Source organism: Jaculus jaculus, chromosome 4, assembly GCF_020740685.1.
Source record: "Jaculus jaculus isolate mJacJac1 chromosome 4, mJacJac1.mat.Y.cur, whole genome shotgun sequence".
In the NCBI taxonomy this organism is placed as follows: Eukaryota; Metazoa; Chordata; class Mammalia; order Rodentia; family Dipodidae; genus Jaculus; species Jaculus jaculus.
In genome coordinates this window covers 71,736,920-71,758,319 of record NC_059105.1, presented here as the reverse complement: position 1 = coordinate 71,758,319, position 21,400 = coordinate 71,736,920, and the positions used below count along the sequence as shown (strand labels likewise).

Below are 21,400 nucleotides of genomic sequence, written 5' to 3'. Positions count from 1 at the left end.
ATAATTGTGCAAGACTCCCTCGTCTCTTCTTCAGCTGGTAATAGTTAATTAGTTTGTGCATTTGCAGTTTGGTCTCCTGAGAAGAGAAAATAAATTTCTTCCCTTTAGTCCAGAAGAGCATAGATTTTTTTTTAAATGTGATCATTTTGCTTTGACTGCAGGGTAATGTCTTGAACATCATTTGAAGGGAATAGATTGTGAACAACCTAAGTCAGAGACTGATAGTCATTTGCTGAGCACATCAGTTATAAGAGAAAATACCAATGTTGTCAAGAGCATTATTTAACAGTGGTTGCATAGTCTCACATTGCACTCAATATAGATACACTTTGTAAGATCCTTTTATTTTTTTCAAATTTATTTGAAAGAGAAAGAGGCAGAGAGAGAGAGAGAGAGAGAAAGAGAGAGAGAGAGAGAGAGAATGGGCATTCCAGGGCATTCAGCCACTGCAAACAAACTTCAGACAAGTGTGACCCCTTGTGTGCATGTGCAACATTGCATGCTTGCATCACTGTGTGTCTAGCTTATGTGGGACCTGGAGATCTGAACATGAGTTCTTAGGCTTTGCAGACAAGTGGCTTAACTGCTAAGCCATCTCTCTAGCCCATAGATGTACTTTGATTTGCTTTGTTATTTGACTGAAAAAGAATAACACCTTGTTTTGGAGTCATTTGTATCTAAGCTCTTAACATGTTTCTGCCAATCACTAGTTATATAATCTTTAAAGATGTGCTTAAATTCCAAGCTTCACTGAGGAGTGATTCAGTATAGACTGAAGGATAGTTGAATTGGTGTAACACTTAAGATGTTATAGGCATAGTAAATATTCAGTCAGTTACAGTAGTCAAAATTTTATGATGATTGAGATCCACACAATGTCCTAGGCCCTCAGTATTTTTCATTATAGTATAAAATAAAGAATATTGTAGGGCTAGATAAATGGCTTAGTGATTAAGACACTTGCCTGCAAACCCAAAGGACCCAGGTTCGATTTCCCAGGATGCACATAAGCCAAATGGACAAGGTAGCACATGCATCTACAATTTGTTTGCAGTGTCTGGAGGCCCTAGCATGTCCATTCTCTCTGTGTCTTTTCCTTTTTCGACCTCTTTCTCTCTTTCAAATAGGTAAATGAAAATAAAGTATTTTTTAAAAGAATATTATAGAAACTTTAGTAGCCTTAAGTAATGAAATTTTTACTGAGATGACACTATTAATCCTCACAACAGTTGAAGAATTGAAAAAGGAACCTTGGATAGGGCATTTATTACAAGATTTTCCTGGGGAAGGCATCCATGTAATTAATTGTAAAATAAGAATGACATAAATAATGAAATTGTATGAATTAAATTGCATAAGTAAAAATACCTTGTAAGCCATGAACAGTGATACAATGTAAATTTGATCCAGTGATGCAGTTTAAAGTTCATGCAGTTTCCCTCTGTTATGGATGATGAAGCAAGGGAGAATTGGTGACTTATCAATGAACAGTGAGCCACCACTGTTGCAGAGTATCATCAGTGTGGTTGCAAATAGGTACCCATTATCCTGTGCTAATGGGCGTTTCATAGCTTTCCAGCTCTCTAATTTGCCATTACATTACCATAGCTCTTTCAGGGACAGCAGTTGGAATGAAGCAATGTGGCCAATGGATGTCCCAGATGGTGAGGTTTTGTCTTAGAGAAAAAAGGAAGGTGTGGGATTTCCCTATCTTTCTATGTCACCTGTCATCCCTGAACCAACTCCAGTTTGCAAAGCCATCACCACAGGCTGCCCAGCATGAGCATTAGCATGGGGCATAACTGAAGCAAGTACTTGCTCTTTTTTAATTCAGGAGAATACATGAGATTCCCTATCCAGAAAGCCATTTGTATGCATATGTTTGAACTTACTCTGCTCCTGGACCAAGCTTGTAGAATTAAATCTTCATAACATCACCTCTGAATACAATAAAAAGTTTTGTCTCCCCAGAAATAGCTAACATCCCTAAGTGCTTACCAGAAATTTAAATCTTGGGCTGGAGAAAGAGCTTAGCAGTTAATGCACTTGTCTGAAAAGCCTGAGGATCCAGGTCCCATATAAGCCAGATGCACAAGGTGGCATATGCCTCTGGAGTTTGTTTGCAGTGGCTAAAGACCCTAGTGTACCCATTCTTGCTTTCTTTTTCTCTGTCTCCTCTCTGTCTCAAATAAAAATATTTTTTTTAAAAAAGAAATGTAAATCTTGAGATTTTTTGATATTCATAGAAATCATAAATGATGACATATAGGATGAGTTAAATCATGGCTCAGTTTGCTGAGAGCTATTTATACAAAAAAAAAAATAAATAAAATGCAGTGGTGGTGTTTGCCTTTAATCCCAGCACTCAGGAGGCAGAGGTAGGAGGATCCCTTTGAGTTCAAGGCCAGCCTGAGACTACATAGTGAATTCCAGATCAGCTTGGGTTACAGCAAGACCCTACCACAAAAACAAAAACAAAAAAGAAATTTACTACACCCTATTTAAGGAGAGTTATGATATTGGTAATTAGTTTGTGTGTTTTTAAACCTAGTTCATAGTTCAGAGCTAAAAATGTATCTGTGTACAAAATGGTCCTAACAAGTGTTATTGTGATTTATACTGAAAGGCAAAACTATGTTTATTCCATTATTAAAACAAAACTAAGATCAATAGCTTGAATTATAAATTAGACAAGGTAAGGCCTCCTTAAGTTCAGTCTTTTATGTGTACTATTCATTTGTATGTGCACAATATATTTATGGGACGTTTCTTTGTTTTAAGATTTCATTCTGGTGTCTAAAACTGTTAGCTTTTAGGACTTCCTTTATTAGATCCAGGGGTTCATTACATATATAACAGACGTCTTTGTAACAATACCTGAAATGACTTCAATTATTTTACCTTTAGTGGTGTAAAATCATAATCCTTAAGATTCTTAATAGATAAACTTGACTATAAAAGAGAAAGTTAAAATGTTATAGAGGGGCTGGAGAGATGGCTTAGTGGTTAAGGAATTTGCCTACAAAGTCAAAGAATCCCCGTTGAATTCTCCAGGACCCACATAAGCCAGGTGCAAAAGGGGGCGCATGTATCTGATGTTTGTTTGCAGTGGATGAGGGCCCTGGCATGCTCATTCTCTCTCTCTCTCATAAATAAATGAATAAATAATATATAAAATATTTTAGAAAAGGATGTGCATTCCAGTGACTTCAGTAATCATTCAGACTATATAGAATTATACACTTCTAGATCTTTAAAAAACCTTAAGCAGACAGAGGTCATCCTGCCCAGCAAGCCTCCCTCAAAGTGAGAAGGTGCAGACTTTGGCTTTCTCACTTGGAGCCAATAAGAAGCACAATTAGAGCCTCCCAAATCACAGTTCTCACCACTACACCAAGCTGGCTGGCCCTGAATGCACTCACCTTCAGTACTGCACTGCTGTTAGCTACAAAATATGCACTTCTTACTGTAGCTATTAATATCTTATGATGAACGGGAATCTGTTCTTTTTCATCACAGTGTGCATGAGAAACTTTAGGATTTGGGATTCAGTTCATCATAAGAGAAGATGCTATAACCAAAGAAGTGGCTAGAGATGAGGTTCCACTTTATGAAGATAACACATCCCAAAACCGACAGATTACATTTCTTGTTTTGGCTTCCAAAGGCATTGAAATCTCCATCTGTATATCACATGTAAGAGCCCGTTATTGGCCTTGTTATAGATTAGGCTCCACATGGTATCGGTGGCAAAAAAGGCGAGTTTTCATCATTCATGTGCTGTAGAAAGCAGTGATTTTTCTGGGTCTATTTACCCCACATGTCATAAGAATATCTCTGAGTGAAGTGCTTGTGTTATGTGTCACCAAACTCTGTGTCAGCTTGTGGTAGAACATTTTATTTTACATAATATACATTCTCAACTTTAGACAAACATGAACTCAGATTCTCTTCACAGTATATCCTGCCTTACTGCCAAAATTGTTTTTGCTGAAAAATTGAATAATTCAGATGCACTACCAACTCGACATTTGTGTTTTTTCCCTTTTCTGACTTGTTATTATTTCTATAGGAAAGTTACTTATACCTTGGGTATTAAATATTTAGTTGTTGATCATTAATTATAGTTATGGGGAATGACAGCAGCACACAAAATAATACATTTATCTTGCTTTTTATTTGTACTGTAGTACAAATGTTATCTTCCATATGTGCCATGTCTTTTAAGCATTTGATATTATACATTACAAATCTACTTTTGTGCTACTTGATGAATTATTTATTTCTGTTCTGAATGGAGAAAACCAATTTAGAATAATAAAAACCTGTAAGAGGAGGAAAATTCTACAAGTATGACAAGGATGAAATGAACTTCAAAATCAACACAGGAAAACACTTCAGTAGAAACCTAAGAAATAACAGTTACAACATCTCAGAATCAATTTCAAAACTCTTATAATGCCAAGGTCATCATGTTATCCAGAGAGGCCAATAGCCCAGGATAGTATTAAAGTTTCATGGCCTTTTCAGTCATTTCCTATGGTTAATCTCTATTCTTTCTAACTTTATGAAGATATAATTCATATGTTATAGGAATCACAAATTCAAAGAATATAATCCAAAGGTTTATAATCTATTCACACGGTGCGTGGTTATCATCCAATCAATTTTAGATTGTTTTTGATACTGCAATAAAATCCTGCACCTTCCTTCAACACCATTCTGCCTTCTGTAAGAAAAAGTTATTCTGATTTTTGTCCATAGACTTACCTGTGTTGGGCATTTTATGTAATAGAATTGTACAATGTGTGTTTATTTTTTTCAAAAAATATTTATTTATTTAAGAGAGAGAAAGAAGCAGAGATCAAGAGAGAGAATGGGAATGCCAAGGCCTCTAGCCACTACAAATTCCAGATGTAGTGCCACTGTGTGCATCTGGTTTACCTGGGTACTGGGGAATCAAACCTGGGTATTATTCTTCACAGGCAAATGCCTTAACCACTAAGTCATCTCTCCAGCTCAAATGTCTATTTCTTTGTACTGGATATTCTACTTACAATAACATTCACATAGTTCATCAGATTATATCATATGCTAGTGTTTCATTCCTTCTTGTGGCCAAACATGTTCTATGGTATATATTTAGTATATTTCATTTATACATACACAAGTTGAAGAATATTTGGTATCAAGCTTTGTTTATTATGAATAATTCTACTTTGGTCACATTGACAGATGTTTGTCTGAAAACGTTTTCATTTATCTTAAGTCTACATCTAGATTTCCTATCATGAAATTGGATATTTTTAACCACTCTTAAATTTTAAAATAAATTTATTATCATGCCCAACTATTTTCTCTGCTTCTTTTTTTTTTTTAATTTTTTGTTCATTATTTATTTATTTATTTGAGAGCGACAGACATAGAGAGAAAGGCAGATAGAGGGGGAGAGAGAGAATGGGCGCGCCAGGGCTTCCAGCCTCTGCAAACGAACTCCAGACGCGTGCGCCCCCTTGTGCATCTGGCTAACGTGGGACCTGGGGAACCGAGCCTTGAACCGGGGTCCTTAGGCTTCACAGGCAAGCGCTTAACCGCTAAGCCATCTCTCCAGCCCCTTTCTCTGCTTCTTTCAAGGTAGAATTTCACCCTCTCACAGGCTGGAACTCACTGTAGTCCAAGGCTGGCCTCAAACTCACAGCAAGCCTTTTGTGTCTGCCTTCCAAGTGCCAGGACTAAAGGCATGCATCACCACGCCCAGCTCTACTTAACTATTTTCCTTGCTGTCAGATTACTTTCTGTTAGAAATGTGTACAAGACAACTTTTTCTTTCTTTATGGTTGACATTTTATTCATAGAAGAGATAGTGTTATTCTTTACCTTAATTCTAGATTTAACAATTATACTTCTCATTTTAAAATTTTTTAAAAATTTTGCCTTGGTCATATTTACTTTAGCCAGAAACTCATCCATTATCTATTTACTTCTATATGACCTCTATATTGCAGACAAGTCAGCTTTCCACTCTGAAATATTATAATGGTCATTTATTAATCATTTCAAAGTACAGACACCATTCTTAGGAGTTCTACAGGTGTTTTTAATTATAAAACAACTGTATAGAAGGAATAATATTATCCCAGTATCCCAGAGATGAAACACTCAAATACTCAGGTCACTTACCCAAAGCCTCCACTGAAGTGAGTACTAGAACAGATTAGCAACCAAAGGAATCTGATCACAAAGACTGAGTTCTGCTCGCCTGCCAGACTGGTCCACATGAGAAATACCTAACCAACAACACGAAATGCACATTCCTTACCAAGCCTTCTATAGTTATTCCGTTGACAACACTTCAACAAAGACATACCAAGAGTAAGCATGAAAATATTAAAGAGAATCTTCACACATCTGCCAGGAATTACCTATGATTATGCATTAAATAGTTTCAATGAGAAATTTTCAAATTCCTTTTATTGCAAGTCAAAATAAATACATTTAATGCCATAAAATCCAAAGCTGGATATGGTGGTGCATTTCTTTATTATCAGCTCTTGGGGGATTGAGGAACAAGGTTCAGAAGTTCCAGGCTAGCCTTGGCCACATGAAACCCTTTTTCAAAACAAAGTGGAATAAAATCTAAATTCCACTTATGAGTTTCAATTATGATTGAATGCAGACTACAGGAGTCATAGTCTTCTAAGCACAACTTAAAAAGATATAAATATAGAATATCTACAGTCAGGACAGACTTATTATTGTTATTATTATTTGCTTTTAGTCTTTGATTTTTTTTTTTTTTTTCTAATTCTAACCCAGGCTGACCTGGAACTCACTGTGTGGCTCCTAGCTGGCCTTGAACTCACAATGTTTTTCCTAACTCAGTTTCTTAAGCACTGGGATCAAAGGTGTAAGCACCATGGCAGGCCTGTTTTTAGTCTTCGACTGATCTGAAGGTTACTTCCTATGAAAATAGGAACTGTGAAAAATTCTTCCCATTGCAAGAAAAAGCATGAAGAAGCTTGTTAAAAGATAGAAGGCAGATTGGAGCAATAGCAGTGTACGGAGAGCCTTAGCTAGCACTTTTCAGAGTTAAATTACCTCCTAGTAAAGAGCACATTGAGAGACAGAGAGCTGCAGCGTCACATAGATGAGTGTTCGAGAGGTCCTAGCTGATAGTGGGAAGCCTGCAGAAGGAATTAAGACTGGTACAGAAATATGCTGAAGACTGTTTTCACACAACTGAAGACTTAGACAAATAAAAAGAAATTGCTACTAAAAAGACTTTATGGGCTGGAGAAATGGCTTAGCGATTAAGTGCTTGCCTATGAAGCCTAAGGACCCAAGTTCAAGGCTCAATTCCCCAGGACCCATGTAAGCCAGATGCAAAAGGGGGAGCATGCACCTGGAGTTCATTAGCAGTAGCTGGAAGCCCTGGCTTGCCCATTCTCTCTCTCTCTCTCTCTCTCTCTTTCTCTCCTTCCTCGTTCTCTCTCTGTCTCTCACTCTCAAATAAATAAATTAGAAAAGAAGGTTTTATATAAGGAAACAGGCTTGTCATATCAATATAAGACCTCAACAAGAAAGTAGGGTAATGATTCAGATTAAAGGTCTGATATTAATACCAGTCTTGGTGAAAAATATTTCTATTAACTATATGGGCTTAAAGGTTTCTTTCTTTCTTTCTTTCTTTTTTCCAAGTTATGGTTTCACTCTAGCTCAGGCTGACCTGGAATTCACTATGTAGTCTCAAGATATCCTTGAACTCATGTAATCCTCCTACCTCTGCCTCCCAAGTGCTGGGATTAAAGGCGTGCACCACCACACCCAGCCTTAAAGGTTTTGTTTTGTTTTGTTTTGTTTTTTGGTTTTTTTTTTTAATTTTTATTTATTTATTTGAGAGTGACAGACACAGAGAGAAAGACAGATAGAGGGAGAGAGAGGGAATGGGTGCGCCAGGGCCTTCAGGCTCTGCAAATGAACTCCAGACACATGCACCCCCCTTGTGCATCCGGCTAACGTGGGACCTGGGGAACGGAGCCTCGAACCGGGGTCCTTAGGCTTCACAGGCAAGCACTTAACCACTAAGCCTTCTCTCCAGCCCCTTAAAGGTTTTTATTGGAATCATCTATTCATTCTAAATTTGCTTATAACCTTTGAAAAATCCTGAGTTTAACAATATAAATATATAGAATACAAGCCAAATGTGGTAGTTCATGCCTGTGTTCCAGCATGATTCCAGAGGATCATGAGTTCCAGGCCAGTTTGAGATATATGGTATGACCCTGTATCAAAACAAACAAACAAAAAATTGCTGTCTTCACAGATGGATATTCCCAATGACCACCACTGCCACATTGCAGTGTAGATAAGCTAAACAGCACCCTTTGTATATTTCTTTAGCAAGAATTATTGTTTTGTAGTGCACTATATCTACAAGAGTAGGGCCACAGCATTACTCAATAATTGGTATAATCAAATAATATAACATTATTGTATGATTGACTGTCTGAAGACCTTTATTGGTTCTTCTGACAAGAAACAGGGGTCGTACACGAGTGTAGTTTTCAATGCATATGTCATCCCGATTTTAATAAGGCAAAGCCTAACGAAGCATACCTTTTATTAAGATAACCAATTCCAGTTCTTCATTACTGTTGAGAAGATGTTATCTTTCATGTCATTTTTCATCTTTCCCATCTCTTTTCATTCTTTATGTATTTCAGAGTTACTTACAGCTATGGAGTGATGTAGCTCTCATGCTTATTAAGGAGTGAGCCGAGATGTCAGAAGAAATAGAATGCCAGCTTCGTCTTACTATATCTTGGATTGTGTCCAGGAAAAGTAAGAATATTAGGAAAACCTGAAAATTTTGGAGCCTTAGTTTCCTCCTAGGTGGGAAGGGAAAGCATTACAATCACAGCCTAGATCATAAGGTTGTGATAACTGAGTGAAATAACAAGTGTGTAAGTCTTTTGTAAGGTGACTATTACTGCACACAAATGATAAGGAGACCTTAGTTAAGCCGTTTCTTCCTTTGCATCTGTGATATTTACAAGCTGGTCACCAAAATATAGCTAGTTGGATAATTACAGGCTTTTAGAACTATAGGCTTTGCCTCCTATTCAAATCCATATGTGGCAGCCAATCTTGTCTGTATGTGATCTGCACCTGACCAGAAGCACCATTTGGGAGGAAAGAATTTGTTGTCACATATACTCACAGGAAGAAGTTTCACCATGGCATGGAAAAGTAGACACTGGGCTCATATCTTGCTACAGCAGCTGGCAGAAAGCAGCAAGAGAGTGAGCTAGCTTTGTCAAGTCGCAATTAGGCTAAAAGACCCAAAGTTTGCCCCCAGAAATATACCTCTAGCAAGTCTCCACCTCCCAAAATGCCACCAAATGGCGATTGAGTATGAGGCTTAACCACAAGCAAATGAAGTTATGGCGGACATTTCACATTCAAAACTACCATACCCTGTCTCCAACAAGTAATAATAATAAAATAAATCTACATAGAACAAAAACTAATGAAATTTTGAGTAACTTAAAATTATTATGCTTAGTTCAGTTATCAATTAAGTTACTAGTTAATACAATGAGAAAAACTTTATAAAAATTAGCCATATTAGAAATAATTAAAATAATTATTATATCTAAGAGGAAATTTCTTGAACCAAACGTTTTCATGGTAAAATAATCTTAAATAATTATATCATATAGTAATAATTTTCTCCACATTATGAATGAACTGTTAGTACTCTGCTCTTAAATTGAATTTGACCTCCTTAGAGAAAAGGAGGGTAACCCTCAAAGGTAGGAGAAAGTTTAAAGTACTAATGCAAAGTGTACCATGATAATCACTCAGTAGTCCCTTGTTATTATAATTGATTACAAATACCAACAAAGAGGGTAAGAACTTGCAGCCGAGGGTTTCGGAACCTTCAGAAAATTCAGGATTTTAGGGCTGGAGAGATGGCTTAGCGGTTAAGCGCTTGCCTGTGAAGCCTAAAGACCCCGGTTCGAGGCTCGGTTCCCCAGGTCCCACGTTAGCCAGATGCACAAGGGGGCTCACGCATCTGGAGTTCGTTTGCAGAGGATGGAAGCCCTAGCGCACCCGTTCTCTCTCTCTCTCTCTCTCTCTGTCTTTCTCTCTGTGTTTGTCGTTCTCAAATAAATAAATAAAAAATTTTTTAAAAAAATCAGGATTTTAGCTAAATATATATAAAAATGATATGATTTGTTATTGAATAGGTACTTATATAGTTTTGTTACCATCACCTCTGTTATAAAATTAACAAAGAATCACCTAGCCATTTTGTTTTATTGATTACTATTATTTTTATTAATTTATGTCCTGTGGAAAATTGTATGAATTTATTCACCTGCAATTAAGATAATACCATATCTAATGGCACTTGGGACATACCAACAATGATCCAAAGTAGAGAAACAGAGCCCAGAATGTAAATATGAAAAGGTTTCTATTAGAAGTCACAGATTTAGGAAGGTAGTAGATCAAGGCCAAGGGTAAGGGAGGGAAACAGTGAGTACAAGAAGGTCATTATTGTTAAAATGGCAAATGAAAGATACAGGAAGTCTATAAACATAGGAATCCAGGCAAATGAAGGCATATAGGCCTATAATGGATTACCTATGATAACACAAAGACATTCAGGAAGCATACTAAGAAACCAGTAGTGGACTCTGGGGTGGAAAGAGCAGAGGCAACAGGATTGTCTGAATCTTTGAGAGCAGGTTGTAGAATTCACTTTTAAGGCAAACATGTCCTTTACCACTTATAGTCATGAAAGAATGTACCAGTGTGAGGAAGATAATGAAAACACAGTTCACTACAGTGAAGATTATAAAAGAAAGAAAGAACCCAGCCATCTACGTTGTCTTGTTTTCCACCTTCTGTCAAATCACCTAAAGGTGACTGGTCTACAGTCATCTGGAGCTTTTTTAGAAGCACAGGCATGTCAAGATAGTTCACTCACACAGGAGAAGGTAGTTGCTGTTACCTGAGCACGTAATACAGGGTTGTCAACCTGAGATCTTTGTGTTTCTTCCAAGTGCTTTTTCAATGCAGTGTGCATTTCTTGTAGGTTGGTGGCTGGGCTCAGAGCTGGGGTATCCCTAGCAAGAGAGTGACAGCTGAACATATCCTAAAGTACAGTGAAGTTTAGACAGTGACATTGCTGGCAAATTCTTTTGCTCAAGGCGAATCTCAGAGGATGTTCAAATTCAAAGTGTGTAGAAGTAGATTCTTATTGGTAGATGGGAGAAGTGGTAAAACCTCATGCTGTTTCTACCACAACCACATGCCCCATTCCAGGCACACTAGTAAGGGCTCTATCCATAATCCCTTTCATAAACCTCAGAGCCACAGTGACGTATCATATCCTCAGTTTGTCAACACGAAAGCTTGAAAGTCATAGATACTAAATTTTAGAGGCAAAAATGAATTATGTAACAGTTGGGCCTGACTCCTGTACCCATGATAAGCCTGAATAAAAGTGGCTTAGTGACAGTGACTTATTCATTTATCAGGCAAATTGTAAAAAATGTATTCATTTATTAGGCAAATTATAGAAGTGGCCCCCAGCCACCTACTATGACCAGGGGACCCTTCTCCATACCCATCATCTTAAAATAATTAAGATTTTTGTGAAGCCTATAAAGCTAAATTGACTGAATTACTTACATTTTCAGTAGCACACTTTTCTCTACTATCTGGTTTTGCTCCTTCTAGTGCTTCTATATAAATGGATTTGTTGAGCTGTTTCCATTAATTAAAATTATCAAGAGTGGTTAGGGCAGATCATATGCCTCCAAGTTTTTTAATCATGTCCAATTCTGTCCTGTTAAGATATTCTTAATTGAAAGAAATCTATGGGGTATGTTCCTAGCTGAATTGAAAGTTACTATTATTATAACTAAATTAAATTCAAACAAACTGTACTATAAAATATGCATAGTCATCCAGCACTTTAAAATCCATAAAAATATTATTCCCTTAAATTCCTGCATTACAATTTTCCTCAAGTATGTTGTTCCTGATTTTGTAATTTAAAGCTATAATAACAGTCAAAAGCACTTTTGTCTATAGAAACAGCTGGTTGAATGGGTTTCTTTTTTGTTTCATTTTACTATTTCACCATAGATCAATTATATCACACTATCTTATGAAGGAGAGGTTTAGAAAAGTTATAACTATTAGAAGTTGTGAAAGTCATTCATAAAGAGAGATTGAAAGACCATGGTAAATTGGTTTATCTTAGATAAGGGGGTGGGGGTGGAGATAACTTACCAGTTAAGGTGCTTTCCTGTGAAGCCTAAGGTCCCAGGTTCAATTTCCCATTGTCCTCTTAAGCCAAATGTACAAGATGGCGCACGCCACTGGAGTTTGTTTACAGTGGCTGGAGCCCCTGTGTGCCTATTCTCTCTGTCTGTCTGTCCTTCTCCCTCCCTCTCAAATAACATAAAATAAAAAACATGGTTTAAAGAAAGAAAAGAAAAGGTGTTGGAGAGAACTTTAAGTGTTCTCACTAACAAGAAGAATTCACATATTCATAATTATTTCCTTTCTAGCCATCTTTTATTAAATTTTTCTGTGACAATTTCATACATCTATATTGTAATTTGATCATACAGATTCTCCCAATGCCCTCTTATAACCTTTCTACCCCGATTGAACTTCTTTTCTCCCTCATATACTAGTGGATATAGCATTGAAGAGAATGGTTCTCCCTCTTTCAACAACCATTAAGTACCTGTAGTTCCTCAGAGGTAGGTGTAGAGTCATAAGACCCTCCTACATCCAGTACACAATGATAACTGGCCTTACTGTATAGGTTTTCTGCAGGTGACCACAGCTGCTATGAGTTCATGAGTGCAATGGCCATGTCTTGTCTAAGTGAAAGAGTTTTACAGCCTCCTTCCCCAATCTTCAGCTCTTAAATTGTTCCTACCTCCACTTCTACAATGGTTCTCAAGTTGAGGAAGAAATGTATAGATGTCCCATATAAGGCTGACTACTTAGCATTCATTTATTGTCAGCACTTTGACCAGTTTTGAGACTACATTAACTTGTAGCCCACTGCAAACAGCAAGATTTTTCTGCCCAAAGCTGAGAATAGCACCAATATGTGAGTATAAACAGAAATATTTAGAAAATAGTTTAATACCACATATGTTAGGCAAAAGGATAGTAGGTTCCACCTAAGGCCCATTTTTTATCTGGTTCACAGTATCAGGCATAAGTTCCCTCTTGTAGAACATGTCTCAAATCTAATAAAAAAAGAAGTTGTTTGCTCCCAGAGGTGTCATTCCACTATTTCACCAGTTGGCCTAGCAGGTCAGTTGTAATATGCAAGGTCTAGTGTTGGATGAACCCACTGATAACTTTTCTTCCTCAGCAGCCTGTATAGAATCTTCAGACACTGTGAAAGCCAGCTCATTGGAAAGAGGCCTGTAGTTCAATTACAGCTCGATATCTTTACATACTATACATGAATGGAGTCTTCAGCAGTGTGGTCTTACTGTACAGATCTGTTGGATAACCAAGACCAATAGCAATAGCCTGTATCATTTTGGGGGATTCTAGGACTTCCCTGACCAACAACTCACAGGGAACTATTCCCCACCTGTCACTGAGAAATTTGTGGAATAGTTCATTGCTTCTAGGAGCAGCAGCATTTTCCATCCCTACAAGATTCTTTGGTTAATTCTTTTATTTTTAATTAGATTTAGTTACCTTATAAGGTAGGAGATATCTATGTGGCTTTTTCATATCTCCTAAAAAACATCTACATTCTAGCCTAAGAAAAACAAATGTGAATTATGGAAGTGGGGGTTATATAGTAGGTAGAATTCTCTATAGGTAAATTTTACCAAAGACAATATTGCAAAATCTATATATTGTATAACCCTTAAAGAATGATGCAGAACCTTTTACTGTAGTTTCCCATAACAAAATCTATGAAGCTCTCTGTGTTAGTTTCAATTAAATGTTCCTTACAGGCTCATGTGTTTTGAATACTTGAATTTGGAAAATTATGGGGCCTTTGGGAGGTGGAGCTTTGCTGGAGGATTCTATTACTGGGGGGTGATCTTTTGGGTAATATACCCACCTACAAACTCACTACTTAGACTGCTTCCTTCCTGGTCATGTGGACATGTGATATCCACTGGTGGTGTGCTCCTGCTATGCTTCCACAGTCAAGAAAACCCATACCCTTAAAATTGTAAGCCAAAATATCAACCCTTTCTTCCCATAAACTGCTCTCAGCCAACTGTTTTGTTCCACCATGGAGAAGGTAACCGCTATACTGCCATGTAGATTACAGCATGTCGGGTATGTGACAGATTCTATACAAAGTCATGCAGATGACGTCAACAGGCACTAGGTCCAGGAAGTTGTGACTTCATGAAATACTTGAGTATGAATTCTTAGGTTGATGATTAGGAATGTTAAGCTCCACAGAGCTAATTAACCTGAACAAGATCATGAATAATTTGAAGATAAAAGAGGAACAGAATGTAACTTATTTTCATAAAACTTTTCTTTACTAGATAGATGCTACCTAGACATGGAGAAGAAAGGGTTAAAGGAAATAAAAGAAAAGAACCAAATGAAGTGAGTGTAATTGTATTATATTATGGAGTCCTACAGTCTCAGAGATTTAACACTCCTTTTTCCTTTTTATCACACCAATAGCTCAGCATGTATATCCAGCAAGCCTCAAGCCTTAGGGTCCTTATGGGGCTTCTGTTTCCTGCAGGAGGAATCAAAGTAGCATGAAGAGTTGTATAGGTTTCTGGGGTCATGACTTCTGTCCCATTAGTCAGGATTCAATCATATGACCTACCTTAATTCTTCACTGCCTGCCCTCCTAAAACACACAGGAATCAAATACACAGGTGTGTGTGTGTGTGTGTGTGTGTGTGTGTGTGTGTTCATGTATATGTGTTTGCAGGCAAGAGAAACAGTGACAAAGGTGAGACCAAAAGCAGATTAACATACCTTCAAAGCAGAAACTGTGATGTTTCCAGAGCAATGATGGAATGTAGTAGTGCCTCAAGCATATGACCATTTTTACAACTTTGGAAATATTTTGGGAACAATTGTGAAAAATTTTAGTGTGGACTTCTACTACAATTTATTTGAAAACCAAATTTGTTATGAAAATCTCAAGGCTGAGCAATGAAACAGTGTAATTTTTAGCAAGTGCCAACAATTTCCATGTGAATGGGGCCTTTATTGAACATATTTTAACACTCCTGTGGATTAATAATGTGTTAGCAGAAAAAGGCATGTTGAGCTTAGTGCAATTATCCTTCCATCCCAATTATACTGTGACATTAAATCTTGTGACATTTAATAAGAAAGGCCATTTCACCCATGGCTTCCTCTAGTGCAGACAATTTATGCGACAGTGTTCCCATAGACAAAATTATAAAAAGAAGGCATTCCAACATGATCATATGTCCAACTGCCCATGTAAATTAAATAAGGTGTAGCAAAATATATAAATTGTTAATATTATGATTACCTGGTACCTGAGACAAAAGAACGATGAATTAACATCATTGGCTTTTAAATCCATTGCAAAATAAGAGAAAGAAAATGGATAATTAATGGTATAGAGACTTGTTTAGAGATGTAAGAGCTTATTTATTCTCTAATAGGAAGCATTTACACCTATTCATAATGTATATTTACCATAACTTAGTACTTGCTGAAATAAGTAAATTTGATGCAAAAACTATGAAATGTCTTGATTATTAGTGGTTGAAACTTGCATTTGAAGTGAAATTAGGGGGGGTTGATAACTTAAATGAATATTGTGGGCAGGAGAGATTGCTTAGTGGTTAAGATACCTGCCTGCAAAGACAAAAAATTCAGGCTCTATTCCCCAGAACCCATACAAAGCAGATGCACAACATGGCACAGGCATCTGGAGTTCATGTGCAGTGCCTAGAGGCACTGGCATGCCCATTCGCTCTCTCTTCCTCCCTCTTTCATAAATAAATAAATAAAATAATATTGTGTGTTTTATATGTACTAACATGTCAATAGTTATATTATATATTCCCCTCCAAAGTATTAACCCTTCATTTATTAACATATTTCTTTGAAACTATTTGGCATCAATTAACAAAGAAAAAAGTGTAGAATATACTGACAGAATATTCGAGAAGACACGTATTTGTGGCTTTTATACATTGACACAATAAAACAAATTAACTGTGACCCAAAGCAATCATCAACTATATGTGTGAAGGCTGCATTAATCCTTAAATGACAAAGAGGGCAATTTTTTAAAATTATTTATTTATTTATTTATTTATTTGAGAGAGACAGACACAGAAAGAAAGACAGATAGAGGGAGAGAGAGAGAATGGGCATGCCAGGGCTTCCAGCCTCTGCAAATGAACTCCAGACGCGTACGCCCCCTTGTGCATCTGGCTAACGTGGGACCTGGGGAACCGAGCCTCGAACCAGGGTCCTTAGGCTTCACAGGCAAGCGCTTAACTGCTAAGCCATCTCTCCAGCCCAAAGAAGGCAATTTTTATTACATGTCTCAGTTACTTTGGGTTTGTTTATTTATTTATTTGAGACACAGAGAAAGAGGCAGACAGAGAAAATGAATATAGGCTCACCAGGGTCTCTTCCACTGTGAATGAACTCCAGGTGTATGGCCCATCTTGTGCATTTGGCTTTACATGGGTATTTGATAATTGAAACCAATCCTTCAGGGTTTGTAAGCAAGCACCTTACTCACTCAGCCAACTCTCCAGCATTGTCTTTGGTATAAATAAACCAAGTTTTCAAAAGAGACTGCTAGACTCACTAAAAAGCAGTACTTCTGATATCTGTATCACATTGCTCTCCTGCAGACTGGTTAGGTCTCATCTGACATGTTACAGTCTTAAGGATCATGGACTAGTTCACTTGGGAAACAAATATCATACTGAATGATGTATCTGATGCTTATTCCATTCCCTTCCTACAAATTCCTTCCTGTAAATAAGCTCCATGTCTTATCTTTATAAAAGCATGGCTACTGTCCATCCAGCTTGCCACTGATAATGTAGACAGAAGTTAATTATTATTCTTTCATATACTTTTTAACATTCAAGGAGTTCAGTCAAATAAACCAATAATAATTGGTTTTTGAGTTTTCATGACCACCATTTAAAGTATAAACATAGGGAAGTAAAATCCTACCCACAATTGGAGATAGACCATTTGTACTGTTCTAACCAGTACGCCCCCTTGTGCATCTGGCTAACGTGGGACCTGGGGAACCGAGCCTCGAACCAGGGTCCTTAGGCTTCACAGGCATCTTGTTTGGGCTCTTAAGCAACATATAATAATAATAATAATAATAATAATAATAATGAACTCATATAAGGAATAAAGAAACAGATCAAAAGTTAGGTGATTCTGTGACTCCTCCCTATTAAAGGTTCTGGTCTCTGTCTCTCTCTACTTCTCTCTCTTTCTCTTCCTCTCTCCCTCCCTCCTTTCCTTGGTCTCCCTCTCTGTGATGTACAGTCCTGAGGCTGGTCCCTCTGTGACTTAGCATAGCTGTTGGTGGTAGCCAAACTTTCTTGTTTATGTCAGGAATGAAATAGGGAGCGTACAGCCTCAAGTGCAGAGAGCGCTGAAGCACTTTACTAGAGGTTAGTGACAAACCACTCTTGTAGCTTGCTGACAGTCATTGTGTTGATACTATTCTTTTTTTTTTAATTTTTTTTATTAGTTTCCTATTCAGCAAATACAAGCAGTTTGGTACCATTATTAGGCTCATCTGTGACCTACCCCTCCCCATTGGCCCCTCCTTGTTGAGGTATATGGGTTATGCATTGTGGCGTTAGCCCACAGTTATCGGTACGATAAATGTCTCTGCATATCCTGATACTATTCTTAAACTGATTACTGGAAAAGACAGTGGAATCCCAAGAGATCCGTTGCAATAAGTTTAATTCCACTAATCTAATATTTGCCTCCCCAAAGCAAGGAATTTCAATGGATGTTGAGATACCAACTACAGTGTTTACCATCATTTGGTAAGTGCAAGAAATCTGAACAGGGAGAGGATGAACAAATAGTTGTGGAGTGGAGGTATAAGGGGCAAATAGATCATACTTTAGTCTGATAGAAACAGATATAAACCAAGCAAAACAGTGAAATTAAGAATATGAATGATAAATCAAGGGAAGGTCACAGTATTTCATTAAGAGTAGAATTCTAAAGTTTACATTTTTTTTTACATTTTTGTGGAGACATTTTATTTTTTCTGAGATGTAGATAAAATTGTAACACAGAGTAAGAGGTGACCAAAGACACAGGCTGTGCTCTCTGAGTTACTGGACCTCATGATTGGGATCAGGATTAAGTAGCAGAGTTTCTGATTCCTCCTGTCTGTGTCAGTGTATTTTGTTTGCATGGAGAATTTAGTATGTAAGTGTTAGTATATTTAATAATTTGTTACAAATAGGCAAAGAAAAGATATTTATCTGTTCATAGAATCAATGGTTGTTTCATTCCATTGGGCCTTTTTCTGCGCACATTGGAAAACATGAGGTGTTTGATTGATTGCTTTAGTATTTACGTTTTATAGAAACTTTATTTCCCCATTCTATTCTGGATTTCTGTTTCTAGGAAGAGGTTTAATATTTCATAACAAAAATTTTATACAATTACTAGTTTCTAAATATGCACTACTGCTAACCAAATATGACATTACCTTAGTCCTAGGACACTGACAAGTTCCCTGCCCTAAAAAAGAATTGTTACTAAGGAGGTCATAATTCAGTATTGACATATGTAAGATTTACTCCATTGTCACTGAAAGTGGGAAATGAAGAACTACCATTTCAAAATATCTACCTCTTAACCACGTTTAATCCTGAGCCAACCCCTGACTTTAAAAATCTCAAAAAAATCGACACATAACTGTATTGGGGTTAAAGCATTGGTGCCAAAGATGAGAACAAAGAGGAAATCACAGAGTTTGTAGACTAAGTCTGTCACCAACTAACCAAACCTGTAGATATTAGAGTTCACAAAGCCATTTTTAGGGCAAGCATTATTTTCAGAATGATTTAGAAAATTCTTTTCCTGGCTTATTTAGAAAGAATAAGGAAAAAGCCTGTAATTCAGAACTCAATTGTATGATTAATTTGATGCCAGTCAAGTTTGCTATATAAGCTTCCTATAACATTTTCCATAGGGCATTAACAACAAAAGCATAGGCATGCTTTCTCCTGGTTTGTTTAATTAACTCAATATTTTATGACAGAACATTTATACCTATTAAAATGTAGGTATAAATTTATTTCTGTGAGCTACGTAGATCCCTTCATCATTTTATTTCATTGTCCCAAAATTCTCTTTCTGGGCACATCAAGAAGGTTTCCTGTTACTGTTTCATTTGTGAAAATATTTAAAAGCACATAAAGTCACCTTTTGTCTTCAGTACCTGGCAAGATAATAGTCAGCTAGATAAACACATACATGGATTAGTTAAGGTAAAATCAACATTGATAGGGAGTTGTAATTACAAAATGGTTGCAGAACAGGTGTAGCCATTAATATTTCTTTATTCCAATTATATTGCTAGGTGAGGAGTGTCATGTAGAAACACAATTCCTTATTGTACAAATAAATAATGGTTTGTAGATATGAATTAACTATAAAATTACAGACATCTATGGGCAAGAAAATTTTCTTTATCTGGCAAAGACTAATACTCCCATTTTTTTAAACCCATGATTTCCATGGTGAGCACCTGCTATCTGCCTCTTAGTTCTCTGCTGTTCTGTGGTTGCAGTGGTAAGTTGGATCGGTGTACCTAGAACATTCCTTTAACTTTAAGAATGCCTTTGTTCTACGAAAGAGTTTTATCACTTGTCAAGTTGAAGCAGAAATAATTCAAACACAGAGTTTCAAAAAGGACTTACAGGCTAGGAAATAAAACACATCATATTTCTTCTCTGATGGAAAAAATCTAACAGATTGTTGAATATGAAAAAGAGAACAAGTGGCTTGTTGATTAATTGCTTCAGTTCCTAACAATCCTGGAAGGTAACTGATAAAAATGTTTTCATACATAATCATTAACAGTAGGAACTTTTTGAAGGAATCACCACAGCCTGTGGATAAACAAAGGAATTCACTTAGTCCATCCTATGGCAGTATGCAGACGTATCTCCCTTTGTAAAAAAGCAGTTAAGAAAATTATCAATTTCTTTGAGTGATCTATTTTGTAGATCTTATCACTGTTTGGTTGTTGTATAAATAGTGGACCTAAAAATTAGTATTATAGCTTCATGGCAATATTTTTATAGTAAATGTGACATTAACTTTTAAGAGCTTTTGCCTGAAACTAAGAGTCAGATGGTATCAGTAGATATTATTAGGCCTTTTTTTATGATTTTCCTTTTGTGTAGTGGTGATGTGTGCCTCCTACTGCAACTTGATCACTTTGCTTTTGGGTGCTAATTTAGCATACATTTCTATAATAACAACTAACAAGTTTTCCCTTAATCTTCTCAGTTGTAATGCATGTTAAAATATCAAATATCTAAGCTTTGTTCTTGCTTCACATAGAGAAGATAATCTAGATTCATTCATGTCTTCATGTCTGATTCCCAAATTCTGACATCCTTTCTTCTTCATTTAAAAGTATTAATTATATTTTGCTACTTTCAACAATATTTTAATACTTATAGGAATTTTTTTAAATCTTTTAAAGGGTTTTTTTGTCTTTTTTAAAAATTTTTATTAACATTTTCCATGATTATAAAATATATCCCATGGTAATTCCCTCCCTCCCCACCCCCACACTTTCCCATTTGAAATTCCATTCTCCATCATATTACCTCCCCATTACAATCATTGTAATTACATATATACAATATCAACCTAAAATTTTTAATTTATTTATTTGAGAGCGATAGACACAGAGAGAAAGACAGATAGAGGGAGAGAGAGAGAATGGGTGAGCCAGGGCTTCCAGCCTCTGCAAACGAACTCCAGACGTGTGCACCCCCTTGTGCATCTGGCTAACGTGGGACCTGGGGAACCGAGCCTCGAACCAGGGTCCTTAGGCTTCACAGGCAAGCGCTTAACCACTAAGCCATCTCTCCAGCCCTACTTATAGGAATTTTATGATTGGATGTTGAACATCTTTTTGCAATAAAGAGTAACACATTGATATAAATAACAGTGTCAACCTCCAACAGTAAAACATGGGAGAAATTAGGAAGATTTAATAACTTGAGCAATTCTAGACCTCCTTTGTGAACTTTCTACAGTAGCTCCTATTGTCCACATTATATAGAAAGCAAGATTTAAATTTTTTATCTTGATTCATAAGTCTCTC

General features: G+C 36.7%; 1 protein-coding gene across 10 annotated transcripts in view; it reads left to right on the top strand.

Annotated features, from left to right (window-relative positions):
* Positions 1 to 21,400, top strand: part of B3galt1 (beta-1,3-galactosyltransferase 1) — a 565,801-nt gene that overhangs the window by 291,624 nt on the left and 252,777 nt on the right. The window contains exon 1 of one of the 10 annotated variants that reach the window (XM_045147961.1): positions 8,823 to 8,841. The exons of the other annotated variants lie outside the window; for them this stretch is intronic. The gene's annotated coding sequence lies outside the window, so the exon portion shown is untranslated. Of the gene's footprint in view, positions 1 to 8,822; positions 8,842 to 21,400 lie in introns of those variants that run through there. 10 annotated transcript variants of the gene reach the window in all.